Source organism: Mus caroli, unplaced genomic scaffold (assembly GCF_978045245.1).
Source record: "Mus caroli unplaced genomic scaffold, Mus_caroli_1 scaffold_14, whole genome shotgun sequence".
Classification (NCBI taxonomy): Eukaryota; Metazoa; Chordata; class Mammalia; order Rodentia; family Muridae; genus Mus; species Mus caroli.
The window spans coordinates 9,213,154-9,237,228 of record NW_028227269.1 but is presented as its reverse complement, the minus strand read 5'-3'; the positions used below and the strand labels follow the sequence as shown (position 1 = coordinate 9,237,228).

The 24,075-nt window shown below is 38.6% G+C and overlaps 1 pseudogene; it reads right to left on the bottom strand.

The window, feature by feature from the left end:
* Positions 1 to 600: 600 nt before the first annotated feature.
* On the bottom strand, positions 601 to 724 carry LOC115032880 (small nucleolar RNA SNORA17; annotated as a pseudogene).
* Between the last annotated feature and the right edge of the window lie 23,351 nt (positions 725 to 24,075).

Genomic DNA, 24,075 nt, shown 5'->3' with positions numbered 1-24,075 from the left:
AGACATTAACATGTTCGCTGCAACAGCCCAGACCAGGACATCCATCTACCTGATTTATGGTGGTAGCAGACCCCTGATATTGCAGAGCCATGAACCCAGATCTGGGCCATGGTGGTATCACAGGCCAGGACCTCACCACAGTCCCAGATAGCATCACTGGCTACTCACAACTGACTGTTCCTCTCTACCCTCAAGTTTCTAGTTCTGCCTCCCTTCATTGTGCCCATATCCTTCTTTTTTTCTTTCTTCTGTTTTGCTACCACTTGTTCCTCTTAGTGATGCCTGGGGTCTCTAAATGTCTGGAGTCCTCTCAGGAGTGCTATACCTTGCTCATGCATTATGGCACCAGGCAAGGGTAGTCTCAGGCATGGTCTGCCCTCCCAGGCCTTCATGGCTCTGGTCTGGTGGTCATCTCAGGCTTGCTTCTTGTACAAGTGACCCCTTGTGGGGGCTGTCTGTCTCATGTTTACTCTTGCCTAGGGCTGGAAGCCCCAGGTAGAGTTCTTTTAGTCTCAGGCTTGCTCCCTGTCCTGGAAGCTCACCCAGGCCTTATTGGTCCTGGGCTTGTGGTCATCTCATACTTGCTGTTTTTTTCAGGGGGATGTGAAGCTGTTGTTCATTCAGATGCTTATAGGAAACACTGAGCATAGGCATAGCCTTTCTCCTTTCTGCTACTTACTTAGTGTGACATACCAGCCACACCTGCAGTTTCTCTGGGGGCAGGCTTTAATTTTTTAAGGTTTCACTTCATCATGCAAATTATAATTGGTTTGGTGTATGGACTTAATTAAGCCTCAATTGTACTATTTTAAATGTCAGAGTCCTGAATACAGAGTCCTGGTGTAGGACTCAAATGTGGGTTCTTTTATTTTTATTTACTGCAAGCTGAAGATTGGAAAGACCTAGACTTAATCTTACTTAGTTTCTATTTCTCTTTAGTATGTTCAGTGCTAGTTTTTCTTTCTAAACCTAGATTCTGTTTACAGAAAACACAACTCTTTGGCAGGATGTCCTTATCAAAAATCAGAGTTTTGTAGATTAGAATAACAAGAGCAGAAGGGCAAGAGAAGCTAGAATAACATGAAGAGCAACACGGTGAAAGTTAACGATCCTTTGTTTCCCAGATGAAGCAGAGTCCTGCCTCCCTTGCATCCAAGGCATATTTCCTGGAGAGGCCAAGGGCACTTGGATACTTGCTGACTACATACTTTCCCCTCCAGGCTAGAGTCTGGAACCATCATCATCTGGATGGACAGTGACAGATTAGCTATGACATTTTCATGTGGTTTTATGTTATAAAAAGCCTATCCAAAAAGGCTTGACATGATGAAGAAAGAGGAATGCATAAACCAAATTTGAAACCAATGAAGATATTCCTAGTTCCTGCATCTCATATGGTTTTCAGGAAGCAGAGAAGGCTCTTCATTAGCTCTATGCTGTAGAGTCTCTAACAGATATGGCAGCCATGTGCAGGGCCCAAGAAATCTTTAAAAGGAGTCTGTCTGGAAGATGACTAACATGGAATTCATTTCTAAGAGATGTAGCACTGGCTTCCAGTTAGGAGGCAGTGTGGAGACAGGGTTATTAGATGTGCCTGCTATGGGCCTGAGGTGGATATCACATACCCTTTTCAGGTTTGAACATATGTTATTGTGAAAGATAAGCATCAGTGGGAGTTGGCTGAATGGCTGAATCTCAGGCAAATTTGACTCCTCGTTGAAGACAGATATCAAAGAGATATTATTGAGATTGCAAAGAGTTTTATATGCCACTAATATATTTCTTCATTGTCTCTTACTAGCATTATAGAAAAGCCATAGCTAGAGCTTCAGTTTAACTACACCCAGGGGTAATATAGTCATGAGCTTCCACACTGTGAAGAGGACAGCTCTTGTCATACTGGAAACAAATCAAGCAATTTCTTCACCTGCATAGTTTTCTCTTAGTAGACTAAGGCAGATGAGTGAAGAAAGGTAAACAGAAGTAAGAAAAGGTTCATCTCAGTTCTCAAAAGTGTAATGATGTACCTACAGCAGAGATGTGTGCATCCTGGAAGCCTGCCCTTAAATCAAGTTCTCAGAGACTCGCTGATGAGATAACAGTCAAAAAAGGAACAGAATGACTTAAAATATCAGGCACACAGAGATACAGTACATACAGTCCCAGCCCTTGAAGCATCACAGGTTGGTACTGAGAGTCTCATGTGCTAGAACAGAAAGAAACAGCAAGGTGTGCCCAATCAAAGAGCTTGGAAGGTAGCCAGCGCCTGTTAGGCTAGCACATGGAGTTCGTGTTGTTTTTCTGAGTGTTTGTAAACATCACCAAAACATTTAACATGAGAGGCTGTTTAATAGGAAGGGAGAGAGATAAAGATAGTGGGGAAGAATAGAATCCAAATTTTACATAGACACACATGCATATTTTATGATACATTCAGCTTAGGAAAGATAAACAAAACAGAGCAACAATAACAGGAGTCAAAAGATTACACTGTAAAATGGATTCTGTGGGGGGTAGTTTGAAGGTTATTTGTAAGAGCTCATCATAATGGTGAGGGGCTGACTGAGATACACAGATTTGAGGCAGGTAGATGAGCGGTGGTGGGCTTCCATGGGGTTGATAAGTATGCTCCTAGTTCTGGACCAGGGATTATTTGTAGGATTGCTCTACTCATTTAACCGTAGGCAGATTCTTTAGAGAAAGTCAAGTTATTCATTGTCATAACATGTCTGCTACACTGAAATATTAGGTAATTATGCTCTCTGAGAGAACTGCCTCCTCTGTTTTGTGTTTATGCCTCAGGAAGAGAAGTTGGTATCATCTTGCAATATTATAAACAACTGTACACACAGAGGCACTGGGCTTCCCTTCTCTACAGGGCATGGTTGGATAGTGCAGCACAGGGCATTGTTCCCTTCAGGGTCCTGATGGAAAGCTTGGAATACTAATTAGAGCCACTTTACGGAGACTTGGCATCTCCTGGAGCTTCTTCAGGCTTCAGCCTTTAGAATACCTGCTGACTCTTGCTTAGTAAACACAGTGATTAGCCCCTAGTTGCTCTTAGGCAGAGCTTTATTTAATGTTTCCATAATGTTCACCATACAATATCCAGCTGAGTCTTTCTCCTCCAAATACAGAGGTGGCAGCAAATGAAGACACAGCTGTATTCTGATCCTCACAGAGCTACATCCGTGCTCATGCTTCCTGGACACTTGCTAACTTTCAAGTTTCCCAAGAAGTCAAATGTCACACCATGTTCCTTACAGCCCACCTGCAGTCATTTTATAAACTTATCATTCTCAGAGAAACTGAAGAAATTAGTTAGTACCTTTTTGTTATGAGATATAACACAGCACATGGACGCATGTGTGCACACACACACATAAGCATAAACACAGATATAAATACACACACAAACCAAAGGGTATATCTTTTGATGACTCCTTAACCACAACTCTGATCAGAAAAGAGAATTCTTCTAATTCTGATACCCCCTGCATGGCCCATATCCCTATAAGGACACAGTTATTTTCCATAAAAGTTACTCATAACTTTATTTTTATAGTAGTCATTTCCTCAACATTCTATCACCATAGAGTACAGGCTTGTGCTCTATAATTGAAGCTGTCAGTTTAAAAATAAGTTATGTTTAAAATTTCTTTCACTTATAGATACCCTACCCCTTTTGTTTTCTTACATTGGTTGAAGAAACAGAGCCATTTGGCTGTCAGAGCTTTCCACAATCCACATATTGCTGACTGCTCACTAAAGCCACAACTCAATATCTTCATCTGTCTTCAGTAACTTTTTGTATTCTTTATATCTAGGTCTACAGTTTTGTTTGTTTGCTGTTTTTTTATTAAAAATTTAGTACTCAGGGAGGTACTTTGTAGTTTGTTAGACTCTTTCCACATGTAAGAGTGGAATTTGTTAATTTAGGAATTACCAAGTACCTACCTACTGTGATTTAAATATTTGTTAATTCTGAAACTCATTTTCAGTGACTAGGTCAAGAAACCTATAACCTCAGGGACGGAGTTTCTACCACTCTAAAACACTGAACTAAGCCTTACTTTTTTCTCTTGCATTTATAATGTTTGTTGTGAAATGGTAAGAGTTAAGAAGGCCCTACTGTGAGTTAGTCCCTAGGTCTTGGTTTTCATAGCCTCCAGAATCATAAGCCAGTAAAATTCTGTTTCACTATAAGTTATACTAGCCATTGCTATAATAGTAGAAACAAGATAAGGCACCATTTCAGCTTTGAATGTTAGATCCAGTGGCCAAGGCAATCTTACAATCCTACAAAGAAAATATTAATCAAAGTTATACTAAAACTATTTCAGGAAAGATTGTTGCTCTACTGCATTTCAAGTAGGACAATGTGCTTAAGAGAAACTCTTTAGACAAAAGGTCATAGAAAGTACTGCCAAAGTCATCATCTTTTTCTGAGAATTCAATAAATGAAAAGGAAATATCCATGAAAATATAAGACTATGGAGTTTCAGAAGCAAAAAGAAAACCAACTTAATGCATATAGTTAAAGTGGGTTTTATAGGACTGAGGCACAGAAAGCAGGCAGTGTGGTAAGTATTGGGCATGTGTATTGTGTGTGTGTATTGTGTATGTGTATTGTGTGTGTCTGGGGGAACTGGTAGTCAGCACCATTGCAGAGTATGCTTGTTTTTCATTATTGTAGAAAATATACAAAATAACCAATTTAAGAAAAAAAAATAAGTTCATTCTGACACACTATTGAGGGGGTTCCCATTCATGGTTAGTTGGCCTCTTTGCTTTGGGGTCTGTAAGAAAGTGGCGCAGCATGGTGGGGAGTGTATGGTAGAAAAAGACACTCCTATCTCTGTATATGGAAATCAAAGTAAGAGGCAAGGACGTGGAGATTTGTGACACTTAATTTGATTTATCATCTTGATTGATTTAAGAAAAACCTGGGAAAGGGGCTGGAGAGATGGCTTAGCATTTAAGAGCACTTGCTGCTCTTATAGAAGACCTGAGTTTAGTTACCATTATTTATACCAACGAATTCAAATTGACCTGTAATTTTAGTTTTAGGTGGTCCAACTCTCTCTACTTACATATGCAGGAGCCTACATGTACATGCATATGCACACATTTAGGTACACACACACACACACATACACACAATAAATAGATAAATATTAAAACTAATAAAGTGAAACCTAGGGTGTTAATGATGCACACTTCTGTGTATGTCCATGAAGACATTCTACATAAGTTGGGGGAAGTTCCACCCTGAATACCTGTGGCATCAGTGTTTGGGTATGCCTTCTGCTCCTTAAAGACAAGATCTCATAAAAAGTAAACCAAAATAAAACCTTCTTCGCTTAAGTTGTTTTTTGTCAGGTATTTGGTCACAGTGAAGGGAAAGGCAAAGAATGTAGAATGTATTCCTACCACCAATGACCTAAAGCATTACACTAGGTCCTATATCTTAGAGGCTCTGATTCTGTCAATCTGAGGATCAGCCTTTAGAACACAATGTTCTATGGGACATACTGTATCCAAACTATATAAAAAGAGGAAACTCAGATTATGAAGCAGAGGGCTTTATATTCTGGAGATGGATGTTTTAAATAGAAATTAATAGTTAAATATTAATGAAATTATTGCTGGAGTCCAGGTAAGATGTGGCAAAGGAAGAGAAAAGAAACAAAAGAGGAGAAAAGAGAGAAAACATAGGAAATATAAGAAATAGCTCAGGTTATGAATAAGGGCAAAGATAAGAGACATTCTAGTGACCTAGATTAAAGGTATAATGGTAACAAAGAGGAAAGGAGGAACTATTAGTAGAATGCTTTGGAAGTAGGCGCAAGGCAGAGTCCCCAAGTAATTCTTACTTACAATGTCACCAAGGACAAAGCCAAGGTTTTAGGTTAAGTTGGAAAGATAGTGGGAAATCTCACTGGGCTAAGAAAGATATGATGGAATAAGAAAACTAGTTTTTGAGTAGGTGGGAGTAGTGTTGCAGGAATAATCTAGAGTTTTATTTCAAGTAGATTAATATTTAGGTACACTTGCAGTTTTTAAAAAAAATCTATCAAGGATACCTTAGATATACAAATTATAATGTTTCCTGGAAGAGATCCAGACTGAGATGGAATTACTTTGTCCTTGACACACAGCTATTATTTAGCATTAAGTGAATTTTAGAGTTTACCTAGGGAAAGAACATTAAAGAAGATTATTGATTAAATTGGGAGATGAGAAGAAAGGTGAAAGAGGGAAGACAAAGAAAAAAAAGTCAAGGAATTAGGAGTGGAGAAGATCAGCATAGTGCCCCAAAAAGCCAGGGGAATGTAGGATTTTGATAACCTTGGACTGATCAACATGGAATGTATCGGGGAGTTTGAGTTAGTTAAAGCTATCAAGGCCATAGTGCTGTCTCTCTTTTTAGGCTGAAGGAACACTTTGACCTCTAATCACAAGAATAAACAAAAGCAGAAACATTTGGTGAGAAACTCTAAAAAGTTATATCAGGTAGTGTCCTGAAGAACAAATTTCTGGAATGCATGGATGATTGGAACTAGTATTTAAGATGAACAGGCTTTTTAAGTTTTATTAAATTCAAGGCTTGGTTACAAGTTGGTGGCAAAATCTTTGTCTAGCATGAGTTGATTTGTTACTTTTCTGTAGATGTGATAGGACATCATGACCGAGAATAGTGATAGAAGGAAGAATTTATTTGGACTTACAGTTCCAGGGTTATAGAGTCTATGATATAGAAGCAGAGGCAGCAGGTGGCACACATGGCAGCTTGAGCAGCTGAGGGCTCACATCTTAGACTGCAATTTGTTGCAGTAAATCTCTGTCCCCAATAAGCCTTTGCAAAAACCAGACAACTTGGTTATAATATTTATAAGCTCTACACCTTGATTGGGCAGATTTACCACAACATTACTCTATTCGCTCGCTATGAGGTCCCTTGTTACTTGTGGCTTTTTCAGGCCACGTACATCTGTTCCATCTTCCTTCTACCTCTTCTTCCTCCATCTTTCTCTTTCTCCTCAAGTTCCTCCTCTGCTTCCCCTCCTTCCTCTCTAAAACCTCCAGCTCCAATTTTCCCTTTCACTGCCCAATCACAGGCTCTAGCCTTTATTTGACCAGTTAAAATGAGGAAAATGTTCACATGAAATCATATGAGTACTTGATCCACTCCTCATTGGGACAACCCCTCTTGAGGAAGCAGAGTTAACAACAAAATACAAATAGCACCAGGTTAAACCATAACAGCAAGCACAAAGCCAGGGAGAAAACTAAACATATGGAAACTTTAACCTCTCAAATCCAGCCCCTAGTGACACATTTCTTCCAACAAGGCCACACCCTTGTTGGCCCTAAATCTCCCCCAAATAGTGCCACCAACTGGGGACTAAATATTCAAATGTATTAGTTTTCCAGGCATAACTTATTTAAACCACCATAATGATCAAGAGTGGGTCTGAGTTTAATTCTCCAAAACGATGAAAGCAGACTAATAAAGATACATAAGAATTCATGATATAGCAAGAGACATATATCTGAGGCCCAGCTTTGTAACTATGTTAGGCAAAATAATCTCACTGTCACCATAAATGTCCACATCTCAACTTGCTGAAACTAATGAATGTGACATGTTACACAAGAGTGAATCAGATTGAGTTGGGTTTCTGGTCACAAACCCTTAAAAATATTGCTCCATTTGATTCAATGGATCAATATCATCACAAAGATGCTTCAAGGTGTGACCAGTAGAAGGAAGTCAGGGGATGTTTAAGCTTCTCTTCAGGTTTCAAGATAGAGAAAGAGAATAAAAGACAAGAAATGAGGGCCATTTCTTGAGTCAGTGTAGCCAAGGAAACATGCTTGCCATCAGGTCACATCATGGGTCTTCCAGGAGCATCAGTCCACATGGCAAAATGGCACAGGGATGGCTCCTTTACTATAAAGCAAGGGCACATTATTTTCTAGTATAATTCCATCATCTTTTTCAAAATTAAACATACTGGCTTTGCAGAAGTAATCAGACTTCCCCCCATTTTCTTGGGAACCTCACTGCTGGTTCCCAAGTTGATGCAGCCTTTCATTTTAGTCCATGAGATCCAGACTACATCTCTGACCTCCAGGGCTACAGGACATAAATTTGTATTGTTGGCTAAACACTAAACATGTGATTATTGTTCTAATAGCAATGCAAATTAATGTGCCTCCTTATCCCATACCTTCTCTTTCAGGCTTATGGGAAGGAACCAAATGCAGATTTGCATTACATGGCCACCTTCCCTGGCTGTGGAGAACTGGAGCCAACTAATGTCCTCTAGAATGGAGCTAGATGCTCTGCAAGCCTCTGGTAGTGGAGTGAGGCTTCATATTCAGAGGAGAAACTAGGTACTTTAACAAAGCTATAGTGACAACAATAAGTCACATTGGTCCATTAATTCTTGCTTAATTAAAAAAAATTTTTTTACAATATAAATGTATATTCATGATCCAAGAATTGAAAAACAGAAGACAAAAGGTGAAAATGTTTTCATTCTTATCTCCATTGGACCCACGCCTTAATTTCTTGGCTCAGCTACCAGTTTTAAATGAAAGCCAGTACTTGATGGGGATTACTTTAAGTAACTTGGCCTAGGCAGTTTCTCTAATGAGGCAGGGGCTGTGCAGGGGCCTGAATGAGAGAAGCTATTGATGAGAGAAGAAGTGTACGGAGATTCCCAGGGAAAAGCAGTATCAATGGCAGAAACATCATGTGGTAACTCATTTAATGTAATACTCAAAAATCACAAAGCACTTCAAAGTTTCTGTTTTCTAAGAGGTCAAAATTGGAGAAGGAATACAGACCTCCATGATTAAAAGAGGTGGCATTAGCTATGCAGAATAGTCTATGATCATTGAAAGAAAAAGAAATGCCCAACTGGTTCTTTTTAATCACTTGTTAGTCATAAGGTGCAGTCTCATTCAGAGGCTAAGAAAAACTCTGCTGGAGAGATTTGAAGGGGGCCTGAAAACCAACATTCCCAATGCTTGCCATCTCCCAGACTAAAACCCATCTAGGCTACAAAGATAGAACAGATGGTAGCAATGGCATCTGGACCAATAGTAATGGAGTCTACAAGATTCCACAGCAGATTAGACTCTGCTGCTTCAGCTGCTGCTGGACCATTGTTCCTAACAGTCTTTCAAGATTTCCATTTTGCAGTATCAAAACAATTCACCAATGAAGACATGGGGATAATCTGCCTATATTCTATGCAAAGTCAGTATGTTTCACTCTTGGAAAGATGATGTGATTGTATAAACAAAACAGAATAAAACAAAACAAGCAAAAGCAAAAAACCAAAACCAACCAACCAACCAACCATCCAAACAAACCATCAAAAAACAACAACAAAAACACCACTGTGGCAGTCCAGAAAGAAGTCGTTTTTGGTCCATTTTATCATGTGGGTTGATGGGCATGGAAGAACCCATCAGGAAAAGCAGTATGAGTTCTATGATAATTTTCCTTTCTGGAAACACCATCAGGTACTCCCTGTAGTAGACAAAATGGGTTAGAAGCCTCACAAGCAATCAAGTGAGAAAGACAGTTCACACTCAACAGGCTGTAAGGGTGGGAAACCATGAGTGGTGCAGAAATGCAAACTACGTAAATATTGCTCTTGGAAAGAAAACAACAGCATTATCCATGCCCTGACAGGGATGCTGTTAAAAACCCCAGGAAGGCAAAGAAGTAACACATGGTTTGGAAAGTGAGTTCACAACTGGAAATAGGGGAGAGTCAGGACGTTGTTGGGAATACAGGGCAAGACTTGGAAAACTTGTTTCTAAATACTGCAGCCAGCAAGGAAACATGACCCCATTGCTGTCATTATGTCATGCGTGTCAGGCAGACAAGACAAAGAATTTCTATCCTTTCTTCAATGTACAAGAAAACCAGACCATTTAGCAAATCAGGAAAGTCTGTGTGGCTCCTTAGGGACTGCTGTCTATAGCCAAGATGCAGCCTCATTGTCCTCTTACAAAAGTACCTGCACAAACAGTGGCCTGTATTATTCCAGATGTTTCCTACACGAGGAAATTGGAGACTTGTTAATCTCATGCAGGGCTCTTTTCACAGCCCCTCATGTTGTCCTCGAATATCTTGACTGGGCTTAGAAAGATTTGGGCTTCTTAAAGAAGAGGTTTATATAAGATCTAAGGGAATTTCTCAAAGAGAATTTGTCTGCATGGATGTTCTGCACAGTTCATGTCAATAAGATAAGCAAGAATGAGCCCATGAACAAACACCTCAGACATGAGTTTATGAGAGTAGAAGTTTTCAGTCATAACAGCTCTCTTCTACAAACTAGTTTCCAGGGTGTAATGTTTTAAAATCAGACCAAGTCTCTGAAAATTATTTTGTGTTGATAGTCTTAACAGATGAATTTTTTTCTGATATGGAAATAAAATTTCTTAAAGAGAAGGATGCATGTAACATACCCTTCCTGGAAATGTATCTCACACCCTTCCTCCTAGGATGCTACTTAAGAAGATATTCTATAGAAGCAGAGCAGTGGCTTCTTCACATTTTCAGCATTTATCTCTATACACTATAAAAACAAACTCATGAATGTGAGGAGCCAGGGGATCCACCTTTAAAAATGTTTGATTATCTTGTTTTAGTAGAGGAATTATTGCTATTTTGCCTAAGGGATAAATCGAAGGGGGAAAAAATAGAAATTCTGAAATAGACTTCTTCAGCATCTCTGTCCAGAGAACGGAGGCCATGGAAATTGCATACATATCAGACTTAGTTCATTCTTTGTTGCTCTAACAAAGCACTCAAGGGTTGGAACTTTATAGCTAAAGGTGTGTATTTGCTCTAGAGTCTGGTAGCTATATATTCATACAGCATGGTGCCACCATCCTGGCAAGGTTCATAATATAATCATGGTATTATTATTCATAGTGTCATAACATGATGGAGAAGAGAAAAGAGAAACAAGAAGAGACTAGTCAATTATAACAACCAGAAATGATTTACTCTGTAAGATGCAAAATATTCTGTAGGCCCATCCAAGAGTCTGAGTCTCCTAAGACTAAGTTAGACTAGACCCAAATATACTAGGTTGTCAAGGATAACTTCTGTCCTAGTTTCTTTCTGTTTTTGGAATAAAACACTGACCAAAAAGCAACTTGGGAGAGGAATGAGATTACTTGGCTTATATATCAAAATCACAGGCAGTCATTAAGAGTAGCCAGAACATGTGCTCAAGGGAAGAAATGAAGCAGAGTGTAGAGGAATGATGTTTCCTCTGCTTCTTCTAGGCTTATATTTAGCTACCTTTCTGATATAGTCCATGGTAATCAGCCTAGGAATGGTACCACCCATAATGGGCTGGGCCTTCCAACATCAATTACAACTAATAAAATATTCCACAGACATATCATAGCCCAATCTGATGGAGGCAAGAGTTAATCTGAGGCTCCCTCTTCTCAGATGACTCTAGGTCAAGATGATCATTGATAATAATTGCGACAGTCTTGCACCCATGATCCCCTACCTCTACATTCCAGATGCATGCATGTGTCACCATGCTCCATTAGCCTAACTATACCCTTCTACCTCCTTCCTCTTTAAGGCACCCTCATTTCCATACTACAGTGTTAGAGACCAAACTTCTAGCACTTTGGATGTCTAACTGAATATAAGCCCCAACAGCATCGAGAAAGGCAATTTCACACTTAGGAAGAGGTTTTGAGCACAGCTCTTAAGATGGCATTTATTAGCGAGTTCCTGAATCCCTCCGGGGTTCTTATCACTCATTTGTGCTTAGGGAAAGATGAAACACTTTTGTGAGGATAAAAAGCATATAAAATATTTACCACACAAGTGGATATTAGCAAGCTAAATATTCAAGTGTTTGACTTGTTATGGGAGAGTCCCTAAAGGAATTTGTTATTAATTTGGAGCAACAGAATCGCCTTTCTTCAGTCAGCATGCTAGTCCATGTCTACAACCCCAAATATGCTTTCTGCATGTTTTCCTACCCTCTAGGTGGTATATCTAATTTAAAATACATGTTACTATACCTTGAAAGTTAGGATTTATAAGATCCTGCAGTACCAGCTTTCTCACTTAACATGCATTAAAATTTGATTATATATTTAGCACCGTGAAGACAGTGGGGGCAGATAGTTATCAAGCCATGGTTTGATATTGGGTTAAAAATACTTTTAACTCTTTGTTTGTTTGGTTTATTTTATTTGAAAAATTGCCCATATAAACCAATGTCTATTGTTTATTGGAAAATATAACATTTTGTTGATTGTAAGAGTTCTTTATATAGTCTGTATACAAATTTATTGATACTTATATAATTCATAAATCATATATGCTTTTCAATTTACATTATTATAAATTATAAACATTTTACATTATTACAAATTACAAAAAAATACAGATCACCAATATTTTTTCATTCTGTATATTGTCCCTTTGTGTCTTTAATTTTAAGAAGTCAATTAACAAAATTACCACTTGTGTTTTTATGTTTCACTGAGAAAATTCTGCTTGGTCCAGAGTCATGAAGATTTGTTTGTATTGTCTCCTGGGAATTATTGTTTTAAGTCCTACACTTGAGTCTTTGTTGGTCCATCATTTAGTGAATATTATAAGTTACCAACCCAGATTCATTTCCTGTAAATAATCAGTAGCCCCATTGCCATTTGTTGAAAAGACTTTTCAATCTATTGAAAATCCTGTTGAATTTCTCTGGCATAATTACTGAACATTATTTCACGAAAAAATACAAGATTTTATTTTTATTCGCTTGTATATTTATTCTTATACCACACTCTAATTATTGTGGTTTTGCAGTTAGTTTTTATAACTAGAAAATGTTTGACTCCTCCAACTTTTAAAAAATATTGCTTCCAATATTTATTTCAAATGTCCTGAGAGAATTACTGTTGCCTGACCAAATTCTTCTTAATTTCCTTGAGTGCATCTTGGCATGCAGATGCAGATGTTCCAATGCCTTCCTTTTTTATATCCCTAATGTTTCCAATTTCTACTTTATGAATCCAGTTATTGCTTTCTCATGTTCTTTTACACGGTTGTTGTGCAGTCTCTCAGCGGATGGCTTTGACAGATAATGTAGTCTGTCTCATGGTACTGTAGCACCTTGCATAGAAAGATATTCTGCTGAAAGTGTTAGATTTTAGAGAGCAGAGCTACTCCCTGTATCGTCCTCAATCTGAGCCTGTAAAAGCATTTAGTTTTTCTGAGCTGTAACATCCTTTTCTTTAAGCTCTACTTCTGAGAATTCCATCCTTCTCTTTTAAATATTCATCCTTAAACAATGTGTGCATTGTATGGAGGCATCGTATGAGTCATTATTTTGTGCAGCTTGCCACTCATGTAATTCTACTGAAAAATAAAGAGACTTGATTTGTTGGACCATGACCTTTATCTATTGGTTCCAATATTTCTTGCCTTATGGTATCTCCATTTGCACATGATGTTTGTGTTATTTTACCATGCTCAGCTATCTCTATTTGGTATCCAGTCCCAGCCCCAATTTACCCTCAGAGAACTCTGCAATAAGTTCTTAAATATTCTACAGGGATGTCTCAATCTAAAGTTAGGCTGGGAGGGAAAAATGTTCACTAGAATTTGGCAATTCATATGTACAGATTTACAGGACCCAGAAAAGGATACCAAATCCAGTCATATGATTTTTTTTAGTTCTGAAACAAGCATAGGGACTCAAAGGATCCCCAGACAACAGGTCAGTTGCAAGTTTAAAAGTGCAGAGTGGTGGGTCTTGAGATAGATAGATAGATAGATAGATAGATAGATAGATAGATAGATAGATATATAGATAGATAGACAGGTAGATAGATAGATAGATAGATAGATAGATAGATAGATAGATAGATAGATAGATAGATGTTTGTATGTATGTATGAATAGATAAATGGATGGATGGATAGATAGATAGATAGATAGATAGATAGATAGATAGATAGATAGATAGATGATAGATAGATAGATAGATAGATAGATAGATAGATAGATAGATAGATAGATAGAAATCTGTCTAAATTAGGACATGAAAAAAAATAAAGACACAGTCCTTGGGGTCCTTGGCTTGAGGTGTGGCAGGATGAATCAAGCAGATTGCTAAGTGTTAGATGAGCTCTCATTCTGGTGCCTACACAATGACATTTTCTTTCCTGAGACCTGATAGTGCATTTCCCTTTGCGCTTTAGTGTCCTGGATACATAGTACCAGGCAGAGGAACTCAGATGTTCTTTCCCCTGGTACATTAGTGTCATTTGGTGACAACGAAGAAGCTCCAGGACTTTTTACTCCTGATCTCTACCATTTCAAAATCTTTTGTGGCCTGGGAGTAGTAAGAGCCACTCAAAGCTTGACTCTTTGTGATCTCTTCTTAGTTCTAAAGTAGCCACAGTGACACTACCTGTTTTATATTCACCCAGTTCCATACAGCCTTCCATTAATCTGTCTTTACTTTAAGAATGTGGCTTGTCAGAAAGGGTGGAAGAGAAAAGCTGTCTGTTAACAGAAATCACCAAATCTCCTCTGTTCTCTCACTTGGCAGCTTCAAATGCTTCAGTGAGTCTGTTCCCAATGGAAAGAATCAAACCCGCCCAATAAATTCTGGTGCTGAGTTTAGGATGGTCTAGGTTTCTTGATATGGTATTTGTTTCATTTGTTGAAACAGGGTCGATCTGTAAGTTCCTTTTGCATATTCAGTGTGATTTAAGCAAAAACATATTTTAAATTTGGATCACAATTACCACATCAGGCAAGACAGCTAGTCTCACTGAGGGACAGATCTGATCCTCAAGGCTAGGAGCAGACAGACTTCCACAGCTAAGATGTTCTCATAAGATCTCACTACAGGAACAGATGATGAAATGCAATGCATTTGATGGAGTCAACTCTTATTTATGATGTTTGCTACTTTGCCTATAATAGAAGGTAAGTTGGTACAATAACTACAGGCTTCATTGAAAGCCACCTTAAGCAGAAGGACACACAAATCTCTAAAGAAAATAAATACTTCATTTTTTTTTCCTGAGGAAGGAGAACATAGGAACTCCAGGTCAAAATTTTGAGGCTCACCATCAATAACTGAAAACTCAGTGGAATTTTCCTTACTTATGAGGTTTAGTTTTTGTAATAAGTAAATGCATTGGAATTTTCTAACTCTTTAGTTGGTTGGGGGATTTAGAAAAATTGATCAGTCCTCTAGCATGAAAGAGTTGGGTTTGGTAAATCAGATGAATTCTCCAGTTACTTGACCATTAGATACCAAAGCATTTAAATATATATGTATACGTATACGTATACATGTCTACACACACACACACACACATATATATATGAAAAATATTTCACATAGTTTGGTTACATTTTGAGAGTTTGTAAAAACATTTTCAAGGTTAAAATCTTGATTTAAATAGTATAGACACAAAAAGGATAAGTTTGCATATTAAGATCGATGAGGATTCACTAGAGCACATGTACACTGCAGTATTTCAAAATTCACCCTTGCATGCTGGCTCTATGGTTAAACGTGCTTGCTGTATCACAAGAACTTGTGTTCAGATACTAGTACCAACCTAACAAGCCAGATGCTCTTCCTATAACCCTGAAACCCCAGTACTCTGAGCATCAGAGACAGAGAGAGCACTTTGGGCTTGCTGGCAGCCAGCCAAGAAATAAAATGGGAGGAGAGGCCCTTGGTCCAGTATAGGGGAATGCCAGGGCCAGGAAGCAGGAGTAGGTGGGTTTGGGAGCAGGGGAAGGGGGGAGGAGATAGGCAAAGATGTAGCAAGAAGCTTGCACACAGACAACTGCTCCAAGCAACAGAGATGTCACTCCTGAAGTATGTGAACACTGGCCAGTTTCACTGCAGTTTTCTTTTAACAAATAAACTCAAGAAGCACATGTGTGTGCTCATGTACATATTACATGATATTAATGTAGAAACAATGTGCCCCACAGTCCTCAACAGCACCCGAGATCACCTGCTACAGTGGAAGTAAACATTGGATATGGTTTTCGGAGGGGAAACTAGGAAAGGGGATAACATTTGAAATGTAAATAAAGAAAATAAGAAAAAAAGAAAAACAAACCATCAAACACAAACAACGAAATAACTAAAACCTTGAACTTCAAGTTTGGGGAAAGCTTCTGCTTCGAAAGAACAAGTCAGAGAATGACTGAGGTGAGGCTTGACTTGACTCCTGAATATGTATACACAGTTGTGTATATCTGCAATACACATGTACAAATACCATACACACACACACACACACACACACACATACACACACACAGCCCATACACCATGTTGAAGCAGGACTCTGGTCTTGTTAGTTATTCAGCTTTCATAGACTGACAAATCATAACACGTACTTAAAATATTTCATCATAACCTTTATCTCCTTTTTAAACATTTTTATGACATATCCAATGTTTACTTCCACTGTAGCAGGTGATCTCGGGTGCTGTTGAGGACTGTGGGGCACATTGTTTCTACATTAATATCATGTAATGTGTACATGAGCACACACATGTGCTTCTTGAGTTTATTTGTTAAAAGAAAACTGCAGTGAAACTGGCCAGTGTTCACATACTTCAGGAGTGACATCTCTGTTGCTTGGAGCAGTTGTCTGTGTGCAAGCTTCTTGCTACATCTTTGCCATCTGTTATTCTTTGTTTCCTAATTGCTTGCATTAGGAGGCCTAATAAAGGATAACCTGAGGGCAAAACATGTCAGGAAGACAAGACAAGTAGCATCATGCAGACCTGACTAAGATCTGGTTCTACTTCCCATTAGCAGTAGCCTCTGGGCAAAGCATCAGGGGTACTAGATCTTTCTGTAGTGAAAAATAGAACCAAGCTCCCTGCATTATTTCTTCCCTGTGTAGTACCTACCTACTCCACCTGAGGCTTTCTTATCACTGAAAAGGTAGTAGAATAGCTTGGTGAAATGGCTCAAGAGCTGATGTTCAAGGATACTTCATTTTATTGTTGCTATTATTATTGTCTTCATACACACACACACACACACACACACACACACACACACACACACACCACACAGCATAAGCATGAGGATCCTTCCTGCTGTATGGCCAGGAGATCATGCTTACTTTCATTTACCTTCTTCTATTAATCTGTGTTTACCCCCCAAGCCCAGTCTGGAATCCCTAAGGAAAGTTGTTCTATAGAGCTGGGTGTACCTTAGATTTTGATCAGATTCCCACTAACTTTAATCAACACATTTGTCCTGTTTTGATCCTCTGAGGCAGATATATAACAGTGCCTTAGAAGTTCCAGTGCATTATTCAGGCAAGCTCACCATGAGAACCCAGAAACTGGAACTGAAGCAGGGACCACAGAGGAACTCTGCCCACTGGCTTGGTTCCCCTGGTTTGCTCAGATTTTGTATCTAGATCGGGGCCATACGCCCAGGATGGCATCACACTTTCGCATCAGTCAGCTATCAAGAATGTTCCCTACAGATACATGTCCATAGGTTAATCTGGTCGAAGTGATTTCTAAGTACAATTCTATGTTTGTGCCAAGTTGTCAAAAACTAACTGACAAAATCTAATACTCCTGCTCTACTGTCCATGGTAGCATAACAGGGAAAATTTAAAAGTAGTATTGCATGGTTTTCTTTTTGTTTTCCCCCCTCTAAATAGATAGAGCTTCTTGTCACAACTACTTCTAACGTAAGAATTAATGGGCTAAGAATAAGTTCATGTTCTTTCTTCCAACAAACTTCTCTGTGGGCTTTAAGGTTTATTTGTCCATGTACTTGGTTACCTTCACAGACCACACTTAAGCTACACTTGGTACTCAACAGGGGTTTAGTTAAATTTCAATGGATCTGATAAAACAGAAAAAGAGAAGCCTCACAGGCTCTGCTCTATTATGGATGACGGAAGCACCCGGGAAGTGCTTTCTCAGCTGTGTGGCCATTACCATTAGAATACCTACAGTCAGAGGCTGCATTAGTGCCCGCTCCCTCTTAAATAAACCTAATTGATTCACTTACTAGCCTCACATGGGATGTCATTCTATCTCTCTTGATAACCTACCTTGAGGAGGGTTTAAATGGTAATTTATCCGATCAGGAATAATGCCTTCCCTGGGGACACAGGCAAGAATAAAGAAGCCATGGTGACTGTAGGTGGGTCTGACCTGTACATCTTGTGAATAAATGCAGATGTGGAGAGATGCTTTCTGCCCTCTGTGTCCCATTATCCTGATCATGACAAGACTGGAACTTTTAAAAATAGGAAACACACAAAGAGCTGGAGATAGGATGTAGTTCAAAAATAGACTTAGGTTGGCCAGAGAACTGGGAATGACAATATTTTTTTCTTTGATCTAGTACTGCCTATTAAATCTGACCTTTTTTACTTGAAGCTTTAGACATTTCTTACAGAATTTTCTAAAAGAATAAATCTTTTCCCAGAAAAGTTAGCTAAATCTATTTTTAATAAACCAAATGCTTAATACATAATAGTTATACATATCAACAAGATTCCCTGTGGAGTTTCCACACATGCATGCAGTGTGTGTTAATCATATCCTGGTACACTTCTGTACCAGGCTCCTTCGCTTCTACCTCTGGAATCCTTTCTAGTTCATAGTAACCTTTCAGGTTATTATTTTTAGATTCTACATACAACAGAAATCATGTGGCATTGATCTTTCTATTCCTTTCTCATTTCACAGAACATAATGTCCTCTTCTATTGTCTTTGCCACATAGGACAGGGTTTCATTTTTCCTTTGTGGTAGATTATACTTCATCATGAATATATTGAATACATTCTTTATTCATCTGTTGTTGGGATGAGTCATATTTGAGCTTCTGTGAGTGCTGCTACAGCAAACATGGGATCTCTTTTTTAGGATGAGTGCATTTGCTTTGGCTTTTTACCCAGGAGTAGGATAGTGGGATTATATAATGGCTCTATTTTTAGTAATCTCCATACAATTCTCCATATTTCTTTGTGGATGGACGAGTTTACACTCCCACCAACAGAGCACGAGTTCCCTTTTCTCCATATCTTTGCCAGCATTTATTAGGAAATCTAAAGTTAGTGCTCTAGGGAAATAAAATTTCAGTAAGATGGTACTGGAACATTTTTGATTCATGTCAATCACCTATCTGAAACTTTGAATGCCTTCCTTAAGTAATAATCTTTCATGACTTTAATGATAGTGTGGAATTGGGACTGAAAATCATGTTATCCATAAAAAAGTTCATTTATTAGTGTATTTATTCTTCTATTTATAAACCCCTCTCACATATGACCTTTAACTTTATTATAGCTTTGGGTAGAGTCAATTTTAATATGCATAATTAAGTTCTGAGGGGTTAAAGTAACTCACTCAAGTCCTCCAGCTATTAAGCAGTGTAAACACACACAGGGGTAGGCTGGACTCTGAGTCTCAATTCCTTTTCTTCTCTCAGGCATGCAGCTCTAAGAATATAGAAGGTATATTGATCTCTGCTTTCTTGAAGTTTCCCTTCAACATAGGGATAGTAGATCAAAATCTTACAAAAATGATGTGATGATGTCAAATAACTATAAGCAAGGTGGTTAAAGACACAGAAACTGGTAGGTTAAGTTGCCTGGGTAGTCTATTTAGGCTAGTCCCATCTGAGAATCTTTTAGGAGCCATTAGAGTCCTAAAATCATCAGTCCCTGCAGAGGGAGCACATAATGAAGAGGCCACAAGGAGTGCCAGGTGAGTGTCCCTGCAGTTAACATGCCAAGCTCTGGGATGTTGGTACCTGTCTTTTCTTGAGTAAAGAGGGTTGCCACAGTTGCAAATGTTAAGATCTCCTTTAGCAATTCAGGAAGGAAGCATGGGTTTTCTTGTTTCTTTAATCAGAAGGAAAGAAAGATTGCAAACTTATCCAAAGTCTTAACTGCTCTTGAAGCTTGACTGGTATCAAATGGCAAAACCTAACCCATGCTTAAGAGAAAGAGAATATTGGGAAAATGGATACTTGAAAAGAATTATCAGATGCCTTTCTTAGATAGTAGTATTTGAGTTGAAGTGTGGGTGAACTGAAGGAAGATATTCAATAAGAAATGGGGAAGGAACCTGCTGATGGTGTCATAACAACTCCTATCTTGACCCAGCTCATTGTATGTTCCAAGGAGCTGCTTCAAGAACTATAAGCATTAGCTTAGTGCTCACAGACTCTCTATTCAGAGGTTGTTTCTATCATCCACTGTGGTGGGAGGTAGAAAAGCATTGTTGAGGAGCAGACCTGACCAAACACATTAAAAGTGTGTGTGAAATTCTCAAGCAGTATTTATTTCTAAAAGAGCAATTCTTGAAACCCATCTCCATAAAAAATGCAGACTTAAATTGCATGTAGGTGTTTACAGACTGAACATGTTGTTTTCTTTATCTTCTTGGCTGGTAATGAACACCAGGTTGTTTCCACGTCTTAGTAGTGGGAATAACAATGGCATCGAACATGACAGTGCACATATTTCTGTGCAATCTCAAGTTATATTTTTAAATATATTATTTTGAGTGAGATTGCCAGGGCAGACAGAGGCTCTATTTTTTAGTTATATTTTGTATAAAATATAAAATATTATTTTATATACTTGGCACATCATCTCCCAACCCCTCTAACAGTGCTCAGGGATTCAATTTCTATATAACTACAACTAATACTTATAATTTTGCTTTGTTTTTTATAGTAGTCATTATAATAGTTGTAAATCATTAGGATATTGTGATACCTAATATAAACAAGTCACAGAATGACAAATGTCAAATAATTTTCACTTATGTGAGGTGTCTAAAGTAGTCAAATTAATGGGAGCTGGTTTGGAGGGTTGGGTTGTTCAGTGGATATCAGGTCCAGCTACTCATAATTAGTAACTCATAAGATCCTTGATGTAATATAGTGTCAATAGTTAATAGGGATGTACTTTGTCCTTGAGAGTCAGAGAACAGATCTTGCATGTAGCATTTTCACATAAACAAAACAACAAAACCTATGCAGACATGGTTGCAAAGAAACTTTCAGAGGTGATGGGTATGTTTATTAACTTGATTGCTTTGAGAGTTTCTCAGGTTTCTGCAACTTTCCAAACCCATCAGTTTATAAGTATTCAACATATACACATATGTTCTATCTCAATAAAGCCCTTAAAATCAGTATGTAGCAATTACTCTTAATGAGAAAATATGTTCTCTTCCCCCTCTGTATTAGTCATTGATTCATTGCTGTGAAAAGACACCATGACAAAGACAACTCTAACAAAAGAAAGCACTTACTTAGGGCTTGCTTATAGTTTCAGAGGTTTAGTCTACTATCATCATGGTGGGATAAATGACAGCACACAGGCAGACGTGGGCTGGAGATGTTGCTGAGAGATCTACAGCAGCTGGAAGAGACAGGCTCTGGGCTTGGCGTAGACTTTTGAAACCTTAACACACACCTCCCGTGACACACTTCCTTTAATAAGACCACTCCACCAACAAGACAACTCCTAATTCTTTCAAATGGTGTCATTCCCTTGTGATCAAGCATTCACCTCTAGAAGCCTATTGGGTCCACTTGTATTCAAACCACCACACCCTGCTTCTTTGACCACAGAATCCACCTCTGTGAAGTTCTCCCTGAGCATCCCAGTCACAGAGAACACATCTTCTTCTTTGGATTCTCTTTGGAGGAGCATCTGGCCAAATCATTGGCAATCGGTAAAATGTCCTACCAAGTTCTAACTGTGTGTTCAGCTTGTGGGTTTGTTATTTTAACTAAAAGCTTCTGCAGGTGCAGAAGTGAGCCCCAAACTATTCTTCCTTCTTCGGTACCCACCTTGAAGTTAGATTTGCAGATTTTTCTCAGGTTAGTTTGGCTCTTGATCAAACCTAAATAGTGTGTACCATCTTCTTGACCAGGAGAAGAAAGGAACAATTTTCTGCTTCATTTTTTTTTTTAAATCGCTTTTTCTTTTCAACCTGGAAGAAATATCACTTCTCCACAACCAAAAGATTTATTTTTAACTTGGTGATCTGTTTTCAGAATTTTAGTGGAAATCTCTAAATCTGTTTATTTATTTTTTGATTAAACTTCTACACTTAATGTGCACATCATATAGAATATTAAATTTAATTTCTCAGTATTAATTTTAGGGAGTCCCTATATCTTAAGTAAAGTTGAAGAGCATCAGAGTGATATTTGTGGTCTCATCCTAACTTTGAATACAACTCTTAGGGAGAACTAATCTTTGCTCAGAACCTACAGAGCCCAGGTTTCTCTGTAGGTAAGACTGCTGGATCATGACTCAGACCTGACAGAATCACTGTGCAATTCCCACCACCTGCTATTCAAGCAAACAAAGCGAGGAGCATAAAAACTGATGTACTTGAAATGGGATGTGAGTCCTGCTCACACTGGGATTTGGCCAGGGAAATGATGTGAAGTAGCAGAGCTCTTAATTAATGCATTCAGCACCTTAATGATGCAAATTAATCTATTTAATCCTATTCATACCAAAGAACCAAGAGAAATTAAATGACCCAATCTTAAAAATGGAAGGAAATGGACTCAGTCAGGAGTCATTTGTACATGGACCATTTTCTGAGGAAAATACTTAATCTGTTCATAGGCATCTATTTCAAGCTCTCCCTCCATGTGATGCAGTGGTCCACGTTCCTTCTTCTGGAGAAAGAGTGGGAGCCTAGACATGAGACCTGGATTCATCAAAGGAAGACGAGGAAAGCTGTCACAGTTCACTGGGAAGGGGATCAAATCTTGAGTGACCTCAAAGGAAGAAAAGAAGACTAGGGCTCTGAGCACCCTGCTATTACTGAATTGTTTTCTCATTCCATTCACATATTTCAACTACCCCACGTCATAGCTGTATTGACTTCACTTGACACATAGCACACATCACTATTCAGTGAGCATAACATTAACCAAAGCTACTAAGCAACAATATTGTGATCTGAGCTGATCCCATGAGTTATCTTTACTTGGGGTAACACCAAAGAATCAACATAACCATTATAAGCTGCATGGATTTGGAAAAATTACTTCTACCCCCTCCCCTGTCTACAAAATCAAGAGGTTGAAATAATTTTTAGACTGCTCTAATATATCTACGAGTCTGGAGGAGGATGTTTTTTTTCATTTAATATATCCCCGGTCAAATGTATCAGGAACTTGGCAGTAGCTGAGACTTTTACCGCAGCAACAAATGTATCATAGTTATTAATAGAAGCTATAAAGCTCATGGGTCAGATGCACACATAGGGCTGTGTTACTCTTAGCATGGCTGGCAGAAGGAGCTGCAAGATTACGCTGATTTCTTTTTTATTCTCTGAGCCCTTGGGGAAGAAGAAGGAACTCACCTGGCTGGTGCATGATATTGGGATCATGTTCCTACTGGAGAACCCTTGACTTAGAAAACTCTAGTGTTATCAGAGACCATCAGAAAACATTCTCAAAGTTTACAAAGATATATTTTGACAATAAAGAAGTAAATTTGCTCCTCTGTCTTATAAGAAGATACTACCACTATCTCTCAAGGTTCTTTACAGTACAGGAGTCATTGAGATAATTGTGTGGAACAAATGCTGATGAAATGCTATAAGTAATCCCTTTTTGAGCTGAAGGGGTCTGTAACCCTATAGGTGGAACAACAATATGAACTAAGCAGTACCCCCCGGAGCTCGTGTCTCTAGCTGCATATGAAGCAGAAGATGGCCTAGTCGGCCATCAGTGGGAAGAGAGGCCCTTGGTCTTGCAAAGATTATATGCTCCAGTACAGGGAAATGTCAGGGCCAGGAAGTGGGAGTGGGTGGGTTGGTGAGCAGGGCGGGGGAGGGTATAGAGGACTTTCGGGATAGCATTTGAAATGTAAATGGAAATATCTAATAAAAAGTGTTTTTTTTTTTTTTAAATCCCTTGTTAGTGACTAGCATGCTGAGATGTATGAAGTGCTATCATCAAGTTTAAGCCCAAGGTTTTTT